Genomic DNA, 18,593 nt, shown 5'->3' with positions numbered 1-18,593 from the left:
TTTATCAATGTAATGATAAATGTACATTAAGAAACTAACATAATCGCCATCACATCATAGTAGCTGTTATCATGCCATTATGTGTTTATAATCTCTAATCGATTTCGTTTCGTCGTTTCATCTGGCGAAGCGGACGTTTTGCTTAGGTTAGCTTTTCAAGGGGACCGGGTTCAACCGCAAAGTGATTCCACCATTGTTGATCGCACCCGAAGCTTAAGAAAAAATGAACAAATCTAGATTTAATAAAAAAAAGATATTAGATATTAGTTTTATAATGGTCAGGAAAATACAGTCAACTTTTGTCCGGTTTTAAGAAAAGAACTAGAAGGGATTGTGTAGCGAAGCTGTGGAGGGTTTCTTTGTAACACTCAGTGTTTTTTAAGGTGATTTAACACCGAAGATATCTGGAAGCTGACAGGGAAATAAATGTACATAACATTGTTCAGGCTCTCTGATAACGTTTTCGTTATTTATAGTTATTTTCATGGATTCAGAAGAAAAGCTATTCAAATAATAAACCACCATCGCTGCCTTTTTCAAATGATATTGTTACACACTGCTGAGCTGATGTGGTAATTACTATAATAAGTGTTATCATAATGATTTTTGTTCAAAACATGACTGACTCCTTCAGTGTTAGTCTAGGGACTAAGGGATGCTATTATTAATTATGAGTGGTCTTCCGCAGAACTTGTAAAATGCAGGTTCTCCTTATTGCAGCCAAAAAACCACAAAGAAAAAGAACAGTTCAGAAAAAAAAAGGCTTGGCAGTGTAACAGCTCTTAGATTGTAAGAAGCCTGTGCCTGTACTGTATGCCTAGAATGTTAGTCAATTTGTTTCAGTTATAGTATATGATAGAATAGGAACTCACTCCATGTAAACCAAATTCATTTACATTTCAGAATCTTGTGTTTAAAAAAAATATCCATCACTTCCAAATGTTATGCTTGCCCCTTGTTTACAAGTTCTAGCAGCATTCCTCATTTGTTTAATAGCATAAAATGTGGCAGCTGTTGAAAGACGATCACCCTTAAATAGATTATGTGCGTGGTGAATTCAGATAAGGTTATACAGCCTACTACAGCTTCAAAATGGTAGTTGTTCTGTGCAGTTCAGCAGATTAACATTTTTTTGCCAGCTCAAAAATTCTTTCTGAATAGTTGCGCAGAGCAGTATTGCTGGACACCATATTAGAATTTGTTAAAATGAGCACCATAGTAGAGTTTGTTAAGGCTTATTTTAGGCTTTTTGGAAACTTGTCCTCTCTAGGGTAATTAAAGCCAATGTTATGAAGATGAGAGTCTTTTTGTCATTGTTCGGGTATGGTATCCAGGGAATCACTGACATTAGAGGTGTTAATAATATTTTGATGTTTTTATACTGTTGGGCAGAATGTGAATTATCCTTGCCTGTCTCATTGCACTTGATTTAAGAGAGTTGTTTAAAGCCTGTTTTCTTAAATCTTCACCTGAGAATGGAAACTTTAGATATAAAAAAGGCTTTCCCTTTTGCTGTTTAGCAATGAAGATCAGGTTAAAATAAATGTTACCTTTTCACAGATAAGGTTCTGAGGTATGTGTAGATACAGTAGTTTGCATACTGCCAAGCTTTGTGGCAGTATTTGCTTGAGAGACATTTGGCCCTGCTCTCTCTTCTGGTTTTTAATAGCTAGATGATTGCCAGAGTCCCATTAGAACTCTTATTTAATTAACCCCTCCTTCAAGAAATAATTGAAAAATGGTTCGCAATGAACAAAATAATGACCCAGATATGTTATGTTTTCTCCGTAGTCTGTTGTCACCAGCCCAGCAGTATGCTTCTGAGTCAATTTTGTGAGACACGAAACATGAAATAACATGAAATCACACCAGCCTACCAATGTGATAGTGATTTGGATGAGTAACTCATAATCATAGAGAATCATGTGTTCTCATTCAGGACCGGAGCTACAGTAAACCACACAAAATTATTCATTATGGCCTTTCACCACCTAAAATGTGCAGGCTTATTCTGTATATGAACTAATACATACAGTATGTTGCTTTACGTAACCTAAAACGCACAGACTTATATATAGTATGAAACAAAAACATTGTGTCAGATTCCTCAATTGGTTTAATAGCATATTGTTATTTATCAACATGGGTTGAGTGTTGAGTGATTTTTAAAAAAGCATGTGTTGGTCTTGCGTATACTACCTGTCATGTCAGTAGTATGTGTGCTCAGCTTGCAAAAGACAATTTTTGCTCTGCCCTTTGCTTACCTCTACTGCCAGAGGGGACATTTAAAAATGCTTATCTGACATCACTACTTGAAGTGTCCTTTTGTACCATGTCTGTAAGACCTGCATATTCTGTATTATGTATCCTCATGCAGAATCTGCCTCACCTGACCACAGTGTATAGAACAGTGTGGTCATTGTTAAAATTGATCTTGCTCCTCCACTTTTCTGAAACTACTTATATTAATAATCGTGCCATTCTCTAATCTCCACAATACAGCTAACTAAGCCTGTGCTGTGCTAATTTAGCTAAAGTAAAACGAAAATATTTCAGCTGTTACAAATTAGCTACCTCTGATTTGGCTGAATTATTCAGCTGTTTAAGGGTTTAATTAATACTCTTAACAGATTTTGGGGTTGTCTGTTTTTGTGAATCCCATTTGATTGTGTACATGTTTTTATTTCCCATGGTTGCTCACTGCTTGCTTTGGAAAATGTGAAAATTTTACACTCGCAGAGGGTGAATCCCACATAGGTAGTTTTCTAGTAGCTTTCAAAGAATAATATGGCAAATTTTCCATGAAACATCTTTGTGCATTTAACATTTTACTAAGCCTACCTTGTAAAATTGATGTTATAGTCTAAAATTTCTATAAGACATTGTTGACGTTCTATGTCTCAATTTAGTATTAATGTTCTTATTAAAATTAATCAGGGTTTTATCCAAGGAAGTAAATGATTGTTTGCCAAGTAACAGTTGACTTTTGTTTGTCTCCACAACTTGTCAGAAGTCAATTAAGCGATTAAGCCCCTCTTGTTCTGAGCCAGAAGAATAGTAGTCTGGAATATTGTATAACTTCACTCGCCTGCTGGGAACAGCAAACTATTTGTTCTTTGTGAATCTCAGTTGAAAAACCCTTTCTAAAAACATGTCTTCCATGCAGTGTTAGAGCAACAGGCTTTTTGACTTTTTCTATTTGAGTTTTTTTTTTCAATGTTTAGTGACATCCATGAAGAATAAAAATAGAACATAATGTTTTTGCTGGACAATAAGATACTGGCCTTCTGCCTAGTCTTTTAGGTTTACGATTTAAGAATGTCTGCTGTAGTGATTTGCCTGCAAAGCTACAGTCAATAAAATATATTGTTGTAAGGAAAGAAAACGTAACCTTGGAAAACCTAGAAGAGAAGACAAAGAAAATCAAGCAGATGCACAAGGTTTGCGGTGATGTGCAATATATCGTTTGTTCATTAAGGCATTGCGATTTCTAACTCAAGGACATAAAATAAGAGCTAGTGTATGTAAAAGTGAGAACAGAGTCACCCTGTTTTCAAAATGGGCTGTGGAACAAACTATTCAGCCATGGTGTTGAAGCCCATAACCTGACGTTTTAAAAAAATAGGTGGATAAGATCAAATCAGTTGCTACTAAACACGTCAGACATGCTGAATTGCTGCCTCTTGTTTGTAACACATTTTCCCATATGCTTATGAATCTGTATACCACATTCTTATATTTTATCTGAAACCACTGGAATCATTTTTATCTTAAACCCTTGTGTTGACTTGTATAGAGCTCATTCAAAAGCTCTGCTTCAGTCATTAAACCAGCTGTTGTGAAGGTGGTGTTTCTTAAAGTAACGTTTCTCTTAACTCCCGCAAAAGAAGAGGGTAGAAGCTATTAGACAGGGGTGGAGTGATCGATATCGGAGGCATTTTCAGTGAGCTGCCTGGGAAAAAGCAGCGGTCTTTCATGTTGGTCTTAAAAGAGTCATTTAATTGAAATGATTGCCATCACACAAAAAAATTACAGATTTCACATCTGAAGCTTTTGCCTTGAATCTTCCTTGCTTCAGACTTATTTATTACAGGAGACTGTTTTGCAAGCCATGATGAAGAAGAGTTTCAAAGCTCTGATCTGCTGTTGAACCCCTAGCCTTCAATCTTTTGAAGGCCCAGTTTCACCATACAATATTGTATTGAACACTAAGGTAGTTAACCTTCTGATCCAATGGTTGTGCCAAGCTAGTTTACCATGAATCTGCACATCTCAGTGCCTTGTAATTCTGTCCCTTTCTTAGTTCTTAACATACAGTATTTGTTCTATCATTCAGAGCCTCTGTGTTGCTAGAATTGCAAGAAATGCTTGAGACGTCTCGAGTGTAGGCTCCGCGTTGTGGCCAGCACTCTGCTAGTCATGCAGAGCGGTGTCTTGTACAGTTGCAGCTGTCCGCAGGCTGAGAAGGTCTACCAGAAAAATAATGAGCTATGCTGGGTGTGTACGGTCTTTTTCAGGCTAATGTTGGATTTGAAAAGGAGCAAGCTCTTGAATTCTATGAACCGGAAAGCACATCCAACTAGACTGCAACCTTCCCAAAGGACTGGTCCCAGAAATTTCTTCTCCACAAATGAAAAATGACAAATGAAGCTTTCTGAAGACTCTTTTATATTAATGTTTACGTGCCAAGGCAGTGCTTGTGTCATGTGGAGACCCAATATAGTATTGTGACTGCAGCATACAGCGTAATGTTAGTGCCCTTATGAAGAGCCACCCCAGCCACTTAAATCAAGCACACTGTTGGCTTTCATTTAGAAACCACATAACAGCAGTAACCCTTGCCTAGTCTGACTAAATTGGATTGTGCGGGTTGCAAATAGATTAACACTTAAAGACTGACTGCAGCCAGCAGCATAAAGAATGTTGTATTGTGAATTTACGAATGTGGGAGGCACAGATGCACAGTGGTTAGCACAGTGCTGTGGTCTTGGGTTCAATTCTGGGCCTGTGTGAAGTTTGTAAGTTCTCCAGGTGTTCCCGAGGGTTTCCTCCTGGCGCTCTGGTTTTCTCCCACAGTCCGAAGACATCCTCGTGGTTAATTGGCTTATTGGCTTCAGAGAAGATTATCCTTGGTGTGAATGTTTGCATGCCTGTGTGTGCCCTGGGATGGACTAGCATCCTGTACAGGGTGTATCTCGCCTTGCGCCCGTTGGTTGCCAGGATAGTCTTTGCCTCCCCTGCGACCTGGAGTTGGATGAAGGGGTTAGAAGATGGATGGATGAATTTACTGATATCTTTGATGGGTTAGTGTCCCATCTAGAGTGTAGACTTGTCTTGTGTCCAGTGATCTCAGAATGAGCTCCAGGTTACCCTGACCCTGAACAAGAATAAGCTTCTTTCTGATCATGGATGGCTAGTGAAATATACTAAGGTCAATCATGCTTGTGTTCACTGTTCCAAAGTGAGACTGAAAATGGTGAAGGAGGACTGGAATGTTCTTAGAGATTTATTTATTTATAACACTGCAAAGCAGAGACACCAACTCTGTAGCCCATCCTTCCATCTAGATCAGAAAGTTCACTTAAGTGGGAAGGGCGATCAGATACAAATGCAATTAGCTTCCAACATTGCTCATTCCCACATTCGATCTTTTTTTTGTTTGAGAATAGTGCAGTTAACTTCAGGATAGTGCAGCCATGTTTGTTTTAATTCAATTCCCATATCTTAGGTTTCCGCCTCTCCTTCTATTTACCTACCCTTTTTAACAAGGATATAAGATGCTCCTAACTGCAGCCAGTGATCACTCTTGGCTCGTTTTTTCTCGGTACACAAGTTGAAGATGGTATTTACAGACCTCTTTAACTGGATATTGGTTTCTGTTTTTGCACTGCTGTGCTTTGATGGGGAAACAGGACAGACTCATGATTGCTGCTTCTTTCTTAGGAAAAGGAGCTGGGAGGTGCTGATGACTCATTCTTGTACCTAGGAACGTCATACTTCTGGGCTCAGTACAAGGCCTTCATCACTGCTACGAGCGCGTGCGTCCTGAATCCAAAGGTCACTGACATATCATATTGATTTGCTCTCCAAGGCTCTTTTTCTTGTTCTTAAAATATTTTTTTTCCTTTGACGCTTTAGCCCTTATTGATCGGAGGGAAGAGTGGCGTCTTGTGAGTGTGTCAAGGTGTATTGCATTCATTCCCGATGCTGTCAGAATATTGTTCTGACAGGGCTGTGCATTGGTCTTACTCACAATTGGGATTCCAAGCAGCTCTGCTCTTGCAGCCTTCTTTTCTTTTGTGCCAGTGAGACCTGAACAGGAACAAAATTCTTTTGCTGCACTGTTAAATATTGCTAATCTCTCAAAGCAACAAAAATTGCTTTCTTTTGACTTAGCTCCTGCATTTTGTTCACGTGATTGTAGGGGGTTAAAGCCACAGGCTGAAGCAAAGAAAAATCCCAGCTCTTTGTCTCCCTTGCCTCCCTCTATTGACAGTATAAGCCTTATTGTAGAGCCCTGGGAAAGACACAGAATCAGTATTAAAGGCATTTTTCACAAATAAGTAATTCATAATTGTTTTGTATTGTAAAAAAAAAGATGCTGCTGCAGGTGTAGCAGAGGAATATTAATGATTCAGAAATCTAATTGTTGCCTGGGGGAAAAAGGTGGTGGATGTTTGATATGAACTGTAGGTAAAGCTTGTTAGCGCTGATTATTCCAGAGTATACTGAGGCAAAACAGGGTGGTGGTTGTCTAGCAGCATGTAAATGAATTGGCAGCTGATGTGTTGGTACAGCAGCCCAGTTATTCTTCACTTTTCCTTCTAGGTAAAAAAAAAGAGCTAAAACACAGTGATTAGCTCAATATTCAATAGAACTTTTTGTTTTGTGTATGTGAGTGGTGTTTGAAAATCTCTATCATGTAGTTAGGCTATGCTCAGCCAGGCAGACATTAAAAGGCCTTTAGAAGGCACCTCTTATACAAGTTGGCCATTGAAGCAGCAGTGTAATTTTCTTAAAGATGTCGCCAATTAAAGATGTATTGGTTTTGGAGGAGAAAGCTCATTTCCAGCAACAGGAGGCTCAGATCAAAGGAGGGAATTTTTCAGAAAACCTGAAGAGCAAAAGCGACTGTGGGATAAAGGTTCTTTTGCCATGGGGAGAGTCCTGGACGTCTTGCTTCCAGCTGAAATCTCTTAGCCATTTCCTGGGAATGCATGATTGAGTTCAGTAATCCCAGTGACCTCCTCACCGCCTGGGAACTGGCACTCGAACTGCAGTTGCTATACTTTGCATTTTGTTCTTTTAGGTTCACTGGCAAAATCTCCTTTTGTTTAGTGTGATAAGGTGCACTGTCAATATTGAAAGTGTGAATGTGTTTGCAAAGATGACTTTACTCTACATGTTTGACAGAATATTGTTATAGCCATTAATGTTTTTCTTTAGAAGAAGATGCTAATAAGATAAACTGAATGAATGCAAATGGAGTCAGGTCCCTACTATACAAAGAATGTTTCAGTCTTTTTGCCCTGAACAGGCCAAGGGCTCATTGATAGCTCAGTTGTCAAAATAAACTGGTATTGATGCATTGTTGCCATCTTTCCATAAATGGAGTAGTCTCTTTGGGCTTTAGTGTTTATTATGGAGATAGCTAACAGGAGAAGTGGAGCTGTTCGAAAGGGTTTGCATTGTCCTGCTGACCTCCTGAGTGGTTTGCATCCAGTCTGGGGAGTGTGTGTACAAGACAGGGGGGTCTCTTCAGGCCTGGGGACAGCCTTTCAGAAAGGAATTCTCATTGCCCTAGAAAGAAAGGCTTTTGTCTTCAAGTGCGAAAGTTCCACTTGTCTCTTAACGTGAGCATGAAGGAAATGGAAGGTGCCACTTTTTTGTCCAGCGTTCTCCCCTCTTCATTTCTAAAGATTTGCTGATCAAGAAATTGCTCCTAACGTGAAATACCAGCATTTTATTCAAAGTCTAAAAAACACTACATCCATCTTCTGCACACTTCTTTCCAATTCAGGGTCATAGATGAGCCGGAGCCTATCTCGGCAAGGAGTGGGCGCAAGGCAGGGTACACCCTGGGGAGGACGTCATCCATCACAGGACAGACACAAACAGACTCACACCAGCGCTGTTTTTCCCAGAATCCATTTAACATACTTTAACAGTCTTTGGACTGTAAGAGGAAACCTGAGCACCTGGAGAAAACCCATGTGAGCATGGGGAGAACATACAAACTCCACACAGATAGAAACCCCCAGACCTTGAAATGAACCCAGGTCCCCACCGTTGTGAGAGAGCGATGCTAACCACTGTGAAACTGTGCCGCCCCCAGAATCCCTAAATATACGTATTTTCTATCCACCCCATTTGGAAGTGGCAGTTAGGGTGCGGTTAGTGTGCGGTGAAGGTTGGACTACCAGCCTGTTCACCTGTTGGTGCCACTTGTCATTTCACACACCACAAGCTCCTCAGCGCCTTGAGGGTGAGTCTGCCTCATCTATCACTGACGTCACTGTTGGCTCCCAGAAATGGCTGTTGCACCAAAAGCTGAGGGAACTCTGGCTGATTACAGATAAGATAAGATCACTTTATTGGCCATATACAATTTATTGTATTAGGAATTTCTCTTTTCGTATATCACAACTTGCTCTCCATGAGACACCCAGACAGGGAGAGAAGCTTGGGGTCAGAGCGCAGGGTCAGCCATTTATACGGCGCCCCTGGAGCAGTTGGGGTTAAGGGCCTTGCTCAGGGGCCCAAGGGAGTAGGATTCCTCAGCCACCCACTCATCCCTGGCCACCGGCTTTGTGCTGCCGTGTGAGGAATCCCAGACACGCTCTGCTGATGAGATCGCCCAGGGCCAGATCATCATGGTACTGCTGTCGTCCCATTTGTCACAGCAAGTGCAGTGTCATTCTCATTCAGTGTCGTGCCCTGGCTCATCTTTTATGACATCTAGCGATGGTGAACATCCCTAGATGTGATGGCTAACAGTAGCCCAGTGGACTACGCATTGTGCTTTCATTAATGAATAATTTAACACGGGCAAAAAGGATAAAAATAATTATTCAATATGCTCTTGTGTGTTGCTTGTTGCAGTGCCCCCTGCCCAGAAAACAATGCCTTTCCTATCCCAAGTGTCACTGCTAATAATGCTGCAGCATTTAATTTGCCAGCTGTCCTTGCTGTTTACTTGCAATACCTTGCCTGTGGCTTTAATTTCACTATAGAGACGTCAACCTTTACAGTTATGCCGGTTAGGGAGGTGAGCAAGGTTTGCTTGAGTTTCACATTTCAGCAATTTATGAGCATTCACTCGCTCTTTCTTCCCCCTGGCCCGTCTTTTACATTTATTTGAATTTTTTGCCCACCGGTCAGAGCTTTAAACTTTTCTGTTCTTGTCACGCTCAGCTCTGTGGGTTAGTCCGCCCTGCTTTTCTCAGAGGTAGTTGCTGGATTCCACTCCCAGCTGTGTTGTTTTTGTTGTTAGAGCTCAGTTGTAATTAACTAGTGCCCTGGCTTGTAGGAGTGCCACTGGTGACAGAGTTTCAATGTGAAGTGTTTTTCCTTTCCTCCCTTTGCCCTAAAAAGACCTGCCTTCCATAAGTTATTCTTTGCAAAAAAGGGGAATTCTTGTTTCATCTTTTAATATGGTGGTCTGTCATATTCCTTCCCTGAGTAACAGTTTGATTGCAAAGAAGAGGCTTTATCTTGCACAAAGATGCATAGCTTGCATCTATATGGATGTGTTTATAGCGTATTCATGTAGGAGAGGACGCATTTCATTTATCACTGAAGTATGACACCCACCTGCCTGACACAAGGCAGCCATTCTGCTCCGCTGCCAATGGAGAAACTGGCATGTGTTGCACCAGCTGAATTTTGGGGAAACTTTAGGTAGACCAGGATGATTGTGAAAGTCCAACAAGGCTCACACCACTTCTCTTAAAAACATTGTCTTTAAAGACCAATCAGGACCTTGATTGAACATCTTAACTAATGGACAGCACCTCCTGCAGTGTTTTGTTCTGCAGTACTGTTTTGGAAATTCTGGTCCACAGGGAAGAGCGCCACCTACAGGTCTAGCTGCACTAGTAGTGCTAGTGGGGTGCGTTCCCAATATTTGTTTATAAAGACTCTTCCTCCCTCAGCTTCTGTGTTCTGATGAGATTCAGGGGTCATGCAGTTGTATATGCACTGTAATGTATTTCAAAATACAGTAATCCTGAAAGAGGCTATAGTTGAGTTCCCGGCTAATTTTACTTGTTTTCTCGTGTGCAGTGCTGTTAGGCTGAGGATCTATAATAATAGGTACCATACTTTGCTGCAAGGTGAAAAAAATGCCATGAGCTCAGATTCTGTCATATTTCATTTCAAACTTTAGCTCGTTGGTTCTGAAGAAAGTGTTTACCTCTCGCTTCAGAGCAAGAAAAAGTTAATAAGGTCATGACTTAAACCCCCTTTCCTCTTAGAGTTAAAAGGTTGGTCATGTAACTCTGCAGCCCAGTGAGTAAGAGACTTTCATTGCAGTGTTTTTGTGTGGCGGTGAGTCATTGCTGTGTTGTAACAACCAGCCTCTCTTTAATGGCCAAAGGTGAGGAAAACAGTGCTTGAGTCAGACGCAGGACTTTCATCTCCCTAGTCATGCTTATGTAAGATATGTAAACTGCATGTAAAACGTATGTAAATTGGACCTGTGTGTGATGCATTAGTTACCAGACAAAGATGTTTCTAAGTGCTGAGGCCAGTAAACGAATAAGTTGCAGCATAGTTTAACATGCTCACTAAAGCAAACAGAATTCACTCAAGCTCTTGCGTGCATTTGGCCAGAATGCCAAATTTAGCCTCTATCTTATCTCTGCTAGGGAGAAACTGAACTTGTGCTTTTCTGCAGAGTTGCATTAGTTAACTGACAAAGGGGTGTCTCAGTGTTGAGGTCATGTAATGAATAAGGACAGCATAGCTCACTAACTGTTGGAATACTGTATGTCAAGCACTAAGTTCACATAGTACATTTTGTACCACTTACCTAAATTAACATTAGGTGGTCTGAGTTTATAGCTGGTCAGGTCCTGGAGCTACTGCAACAAGTTTGTGATGGGTTACTATCTCTTTTTTTGTAGCCTTTGGGTTGATCACAAGAATTAATCTCCATAAACCTTAGAATATCTTGGTTATATTGGATTGTTCCATTCAGGATTAATCCTCTTTATTACCTGAGAAACCAACAATAAAACATCATGTACCTTTGTGCTGATGAGTAAGTGATAACAGTAACGGTATTATTCATTGTAAGTCTTATGTGGGCTTGTATTGATTTTATCATCCAAACACTCCTTCGAATGTAATTATTAACATAAACCTTTACTGTAATTGGATGTGGTAACAATGTGCATTGATATAACAGGAATTTCACGTAGTGTGTCTGGTATCGAACATAAGGTGCCCGTTTTTAACACTGACCAACATCACTAAAGTTTGCCTTGCTAATAAATGCTTACTCATGCTTCCACCTTGAGATGTTTTGCAATAAAATAAAACTTTATTAAATAAACCTTTATTAAGAATAGGCTTGGACAACAAGAACAAGAAAGTGAATCATGGGATTCTGCTCATATCAAGGAACTCATGAGTATTTCAGAAAGAATCTGACATGTTTGTTTATGCATCATCTGAACCTCAATACTGATTGGGAGGGTGGAGAGCTTTTCTTTTGTCTGTTAAACATTGCCTGTTCATAAGTGGTACACTACTGCTTATTTCTACTGAAAAACACAATACAAGAATTTTACTTTCTTCATATAGTATACCTAAACACTATATAATACCTTTAAGCACCTTTGTGTTGTTAGTTGGCTAGTTATTTTCATAGATAATTAACATTTCTTACTGCAAAAGAGTTTCAACATAATAAAACGGATATGTATATTTGATTCGTTACTTAGGCCTCTATTTCTTTGTTTTAATCCAGAGTGGGACCCCTATGACGTGCTCTGGTTTCAGAGCTGCATTTCAGTGGAAATGCTGTCTGCCAGTGCTGCTCATTCATTAACAGATCTGAGGGCAGTGAGAAAAAGAAAAGTCAGGGGCAAATGATCATCACAAATTAGGTGGTGCTGCCAGTGCAAGACAGCTCTTTTTAAAAGCCCTTTAAATTTCTCTCCCACTGCATACAAAATCCCAGTGGCTGTATCCCAGAATCATGCGATTTGACCTTTATACACTCAAGCACTAATACCGCAAATAGAATTCACTCAAGCTTGCATTGGGTAAGACAGCATTTTACCAAATTTTGCATCTTTACCACAGTCTTATCCTCGGGAGGCAGGAGAAACTGAAGCCCCGATGTTGACTCTGCCGTGGACTTTGCTTACTTGACAAATTAAGAAATGGGGGATTGTATTTAGATCAGGGGTCCTGGAGGGCTGGTGTCTCTATGGGTTTTCATTCTAGCCGGGTCCTCATTGACCTGAATCAGCCCTTTATTAGCCTAATTGAACCAGGACCAGCAGGACCAGGACTGGGCACCTCCGCGTTAGGTTTAGGAGATGAAATGCAGCCTGGAAGGCTTTTGAGTTTCACAGGCATGAGCCTGTTATGATTACTAGTACTGATTAATTTGGCTGACTCTTTTATACAAAGCAACTTACATTTACAGCATATATATTATCCAGCTGGCTGTTATACGGTTACAGTTCAGGTGTAGTATCTTGCTCTAGGTCTGACCCCACAAACTTCCCCGTATAAGTCAGGAATCCTAACCACAGCTCCCCTTGAGTTAACCTGCATTCTGAATGACAATTCTGTGTATTCACTTTTGGAACTCACTGAAAGCTTGCATGATGCTGGACTGAAATATTTAGAATTGTCTTTCCATTGTGATCAAATGGGGGAAACAGTTTACCATCCTGCTTCAGAAGAAGTTGCACGTGAAGAGAACACAAAGGCATGTTAAGGTTTTGTTAGGGGCTGGCGCTGTCAGTGATCACTAGAGTGGTTTTCTTCGTTTCATGCTGAGCAAATCTTGCCATGCGCCATTTAACAAATCTGTAAGTCATCCATCGATCACAAAGGCTATGGAATACCGAAAATGATTCAGACCTGCAGCATATCAAATCAAAAGAATTATGGCGCTGCAATAGCTCCTGTGCTATAGTTTATGGAGGCTGTTGTTCCACAGTAATTGATTTAATCTGCCCCTTCGTGTGATCCCTGGTATTGTGACATTTTCTGCTAATAATACACCCCTTTTTATTCATGATTAATACTAGATGGGCACAAGCTGAAGAGAATTTAAGTACTGTTATCTTACGTTGCCGTGCGCACAAGGCCATTTTTACCTAGTTCAAATAACTGACTGGTCATGTGGGGTTAAAAGCAGAAGGAACGAGAGAAAATGTCCGCATTAGTACTGCATTAATATTTGATAGCGATTGTCTGAGCTCTGGGAGGAAACAGCTGCCGCACCTGTCAGGACCTGTTCTTCCACAGTGTGGTCCCCACAGCTCAGAGGATTTGCGTGGCCTCGATCGAAAGCCCTGTAGTTAATTTACAGTGGCGACCTTACATCACTGTAGTCCGGAATAAAAAGCACAGGGGACAATGAGGACATCTGCTTCCCCTGAACTGGGCCCGGTCATCTGCCTGGATGAGGGGAGAGAGGAGTGTGGTTGTCATTGTTAATCTGCTGTCTGGCTGTTAATCACCTATTGTCCAGTGCTCTGTGGTGGGGGAGGGCAAGCTGAATTTTTTGGCTCCGGAGTGTTCTGATTTAGTGCTGACGAGGGGCGAGTGTTCCAGAAGAAATCCTGCAGGACCGGGCCATTCCCTGGGGGAAACGGAAGTGTCAGAGAGGACCTCAGCCCTTTCAGTTGCTGGCGGCACCTTAAAACTGTTTAACAAAACACTCCAGTGGTGCTTCTTGCCAGAAAGCAATCCCTGCTTGAATTCATAGCTCCGGGGTGTGAATTATATTAATTCTATTGATCTTATCCTCCTGTCTTATTCTAGTGTACTGTATGTTCCTGAAGTGGAATATTGTTTGTCCTGACAGTCCTGTTGATGACAGTTGTGTTGCATTGCAGGGACGGACTCTGCAATAAAACTGTTTTCCTCTAGGGGACAATAATAAAGCTGTAATTTTATCTCAATTTTCTTTATTGTTTTAAAAAAAATCGCTCTGCTCTTCACCGCGAGGGACAAATAGGCCAATCTGAATCTCGAGGGCCTGAAGCTGTTGAGGAAGGAGGGCTGTAAAAAAACTGATCTGAGTTCAGCTCGAGGTTCGAAGTGCCCGGCTCCACAGTGGTTCAGCAGGTGGGGGCTGCTTGGAGGGTGGGTTCTGCACTGTCGTCCAGAAGCCCCTGCTTCCAGCCTGGGGTGTGTGGCACTAGCTTTCTGCCGGGGACATGCCAGGTGGCAGCTCACAGCTGGCAGAGTGCCAGCGTGGGTGAGTGGTTTTCAGCTGACCAGACACATTAGTGACTCCTGCCGGGTGTAGGAGGCTAGCCAAAGAGAGACGCAGTAACACCCCTGCAGAGTGTCAAATGAACGGTCAAAATCCTCCTTCTTTCTGTGCTGCACGTGGCCAGAAGCGGTAAGCGACGATGATGAACAAATTTGCAGTTAGAAAAATTCTAAATTCTGTTGTGCAATTGAAATGAATCGTTGCTTCCTGATTTAAAATCGCTCCCCCTATGTGGGGAAATGCCATCACAGCGGCATTTTAGCAGGTGGTATCAAGTGTGTTGATCATGGGAGCAGACATTACAGACATGCTCCTGTCCTGTCGATTCGCTGTTTTTTTACACTCCCTGGCACAAATCCTATGGTAGGTCTTCCAAAGCCAGCCAATACATCTCTTCTTGTCTGCAGAATCATCAGGCTTTAAATCCTGCACTGAAGCTTTGGCTTCAGTTTGGCACAAATCATGCTTCAAACACATTTTCTAATTCTCTTTTGTTCATGTGATATTTCTCTATTGTGTGAAATAGCTTTAAAAGCTGCCAGTGGCCATCAGTCACTGAAATGGGCCCATCTTGCTAAGTGGGCTTGCATTCATCGGCCAGCATTTTGCACCTACATTTTCTATCATCCAAGCCAGTAACTGTACAAACCAATTGATGGCAATGCTTACTGTTTTTTCATTCTAAATGATTAAACTGAAACGTTCACTCTCTGGTTGTTAATGACAAAACTGTTTCTTTTCTGTAACATTTAATATTGCTGTTGCCTTTTGAGTCTTAAATAATGCTTCTGTGCATAGAGTTTCTTTTTCTTCTTTTTTTTTCTGCATTTTAGAGCCTCAGACTGGTCTGATTCTCCTTCGGTTTGACTGGGTGTTTAATGCCTAGGCTGTATGTCTCGGGTTATGCCTTGTTAAACTGACGCCATGCTTGATTTAATGTACTGCTGTCACGTGCAGACAGACTTGTTAACGTTAATGGGATGAAGTCTGGGATTTTCTTCGGTAACCAAATTCACCTTTAATTTAATCAGTGCCTGAGTAGTGCTTCCTGAGATGATCATAGTGTTAAAAACCTTTTAGTCACAAAGAAATTTTTGAAAATACCTTACTGTGTATGGAATGCCAGAGAAAACCATTTAGCTGTGGATCTGCCTGATTTATGCAAAATCATTAAAAGTAATCCAGAATATTAGCTCATTTTTTTAAATGAGGAATCTGACTGTAAGTTATTAGGTCTTTCACATTTTGTATGCCGTTTCAGTTTGTCTGTATTATGAGTACCTGAAAAATGGCACACGTATGTCAGCATTGTGAAGGCCTGTTCTTTCAGAATGGTGAGATGGTGAGAGGGTGAAATTGTGAGATCATGTGTCCATTGAGACTTGCCTCACTGTCACATGGCTTGTCCATTGGTGTTAAAATAAATAAAAACACACACACAAAAAAGAAATTTTGCTGGAGCAGGCTGGTTGCAGATAGCTGTAAACTGACTTGGAGAAGTCCTCATCTGGCAGCCAATGACTATATACTGTACATACACACGCACATATATACTGTATGGAATATAAAAGTGACTTTTATACCAGGCGACAACTAGTCTACATAGTTCTGAATGATCGAAGCAACTGTGGCACGGCTTGTCAAAAATGTGTTCTGAGCTGCTCTAACCTTGCCTCCTGCTAATCGATGTGCCCGAGGGGGTAGAAGCTTCGGCGGCTGAACTGAACAAGGAGAAGGTCAGGGCGTCTGCAGCAGTAACTGATGCACAGCCACAGAGGGAGGGCGTGTCACAGCTGAAGGAGCACTACAGGTGCGCGGCTGTCTCGGCGTACCTGTCACAGCTACCAGCCGGCCGGAATCACAGGAGCACAGGGGGTCAGGAGGTCAGAGACGCAGCCTGCATTGATGCTGGAGGAGCTGTGGAAAAGAATCTCGATTGTGATTCTGCACTGTATCCCTGTTGATTGGCTATTAACTTCACCTACAGTAATATCCAATGATATTCTCAACAATAATGATTAGAATGAACAATAATAGAGATTTTAGCCTTACACTGTGTATCCTGCCCTTTACTTTCTAACTTGTCTACATATCCTTTAGAATCAGTCAGTATGCATGTGAGAAATATGATCAGCTGTGCATCACTTATGACAACACCTAATCTCCATCAAGTGAAATGGAAGTGGGAGCTTTTGACTCTTATTTTAGCTCAGGAAATTCAGATAAGTAGAAAATTACAGTTAGAAACCTGTGGGGGATTATCTTATTTTTTGCTTGACTTTATTCAATCTGAGGTCTTTTGAATCAAAATTGGATCAAGGAGTGCTGTCTGGAGCTTTACTTGTAGAGGATTTAAAATGACACAGCTTCCAGTACTGCACTGGCCTCTGAGCAGACATAAGCAATTCTGTTTCTTGTGTATGTATCCGGATTGAGTCATTATGGCTGAAATAAATATTAATTTCCCCCAGATAGAGCAGCTTTTTAGGATCCATTTTTGTGTTAGTTGATCTCTGATGTTCTCTTCCCTGATGGGTTTCATTTTTAGCTATTTAGCTAAATTAGCTAGTGTATCAATGAGATAAAATCAAAGGTTGCAGAGGTCTCTGGTATGAGTCACCAAGCCTGGTTGTCAAATTATGACATTTGTAGTCTGTTTATTTTTGCAAAGCATTTGAAAATGCCACAAATATGTCATTTTGTCTCATTTGAATGTCAACAGGATAATACAAACTCAGTCCTTTTTGGTGAAATTGGGTCAGGTCTGCATCTTTCAATAACTGTTCCTCTTATGGTTGAAAGGTAAGATTAGGGATACCAGACAATGGGAAAACATTGGCTGCTCCTTCAGCAAAGCAGAATGTTTTCCTTAGTTTTTAATCTAAAATATAAATGTAGATCTAATAAATCATTATGATCTTTTAAAAACTGTAAGTGTGTAGTGGGAGTGCTTAATTTTATAGTGGTGCACTGTCAATCGCAATTATGCAAAATAAACAGTAGGCACTAGTTAATATTTGTGTTTTTCATCATATAACAGTTGTTCACTGTAATGACCAATCAGCCAGGCCAAAACGTATTGTGCTGGCAATTTATTTTATTTTTGACTTCCATAAAAGTAACAAGCTGCGTGAATCCAAACAGGATAGAATTATTGTGACAAGACGCTCTGGAGGGGGAGCATTTACATCTGCGAATGCCTTTTCATTCACTGCTCGCGATCTGTAAAAGACGCCTCAGAGACGTGGTCTCCCACAGCTTTCATTATGGGGACCCTGACAGGGCTCAGCAGCAAGAAACAAGTCCTTTCTAGCAATACGATCAGGTGATGTAACAGTTCCCAGGTTCAGGGCTGACACCGTAACTGCGGTTATTAAGTGTGAAGAGAAATGTGTTTGTGGAGTGAGGAAATGGCCCTGATCAGGCTGTTAGCGCAGTGGCTGCTCTGTGGAGTTTAATGTATGCAAATGACAGGGTGCTGTACTTGCAGCCCACAGCTCAGTTGACAGCAGTATGGGAAACATTCTCAGAATGCCAAAAGGTTCTGACTCTCTCTGAGAGAGAGCGCCAGCGCGGAAGTTCAGATCATTAAAGCCGCCGTTCCCATGCAAGATTTATTAAGTTGCCTGTCGGGAACATCATTAGCCCTCTCCTCGATGGAGTGCGTTGCTGCTTCTTGAATGTTTGAGGGTGCATTTCTACCGGTCGGTGTTTGTCAGTCGCAGGCTGAGCGCAACAGTCCCACGAAGAGTGTGCTAGTCTGTTTCCGACAGCTTTAAGTGATGTCGAATGGTGGCAGTGGCACACATCTACTGGTTTGAAAACCTCACATTGTCTCATCTGAACTGAGCCCCCGAGGATTCCGACTCTCTAAATTAGAAAAGTGCTTGTAGAAATGAGTTGAATGACTTCTTTAAAGGACACATCATAGCTGCAGTTGTAGGCTGGAGGACAGGCTTTCCTCCGGGGGTTGAAGAAAAAAGGGGGATACAGTGGTTCAAGCTCCAGCTCTCTCACTGGCTTTCTGTGCATTCCTTTAACACACTTTACTCAACATCGTCTTACTCTTCGTCCTCTGAACGAGACAGTGTCAGTGGCCTTTTATGTCTAAGCTGCACATGTT

General features: G+C 41.2%; 1 protein-coding gene across 1 annotated transcript in view; it reads left to right on the top strand.

Annotated features, from left to right (window-relative positions):
- The window catches only part of LOC148676679 (nucleotidyltransferase MB21D2), a 41,687-nt gene that overhangs the window by 1,206 nt on the left and 21,888 nt on the right, over nucleotides 1-18,593 (top strand). The window lies entirely within an intron of this gene.

This window comes from Lepisosteus platostomus, chromosome 2 (assembly GCF_059453375.1).
Source record: "Lepisosteus platostomus isolate fLepPlt1 chromosome 2, fLepPlt1.hap1, whole genome shotgun sequence".
Lineage (NCBI taxonomy): Eukaryota > Metazoa > Chordata > Actinopteri > Semionotiformes > Lepisosteidae > Lepisosteus > Lepisosteus platostomus.
Note: the sequence above shows the minus strand (reverse complement) of the source record. Positions and strands in the feature narration are given on the sequence as shown.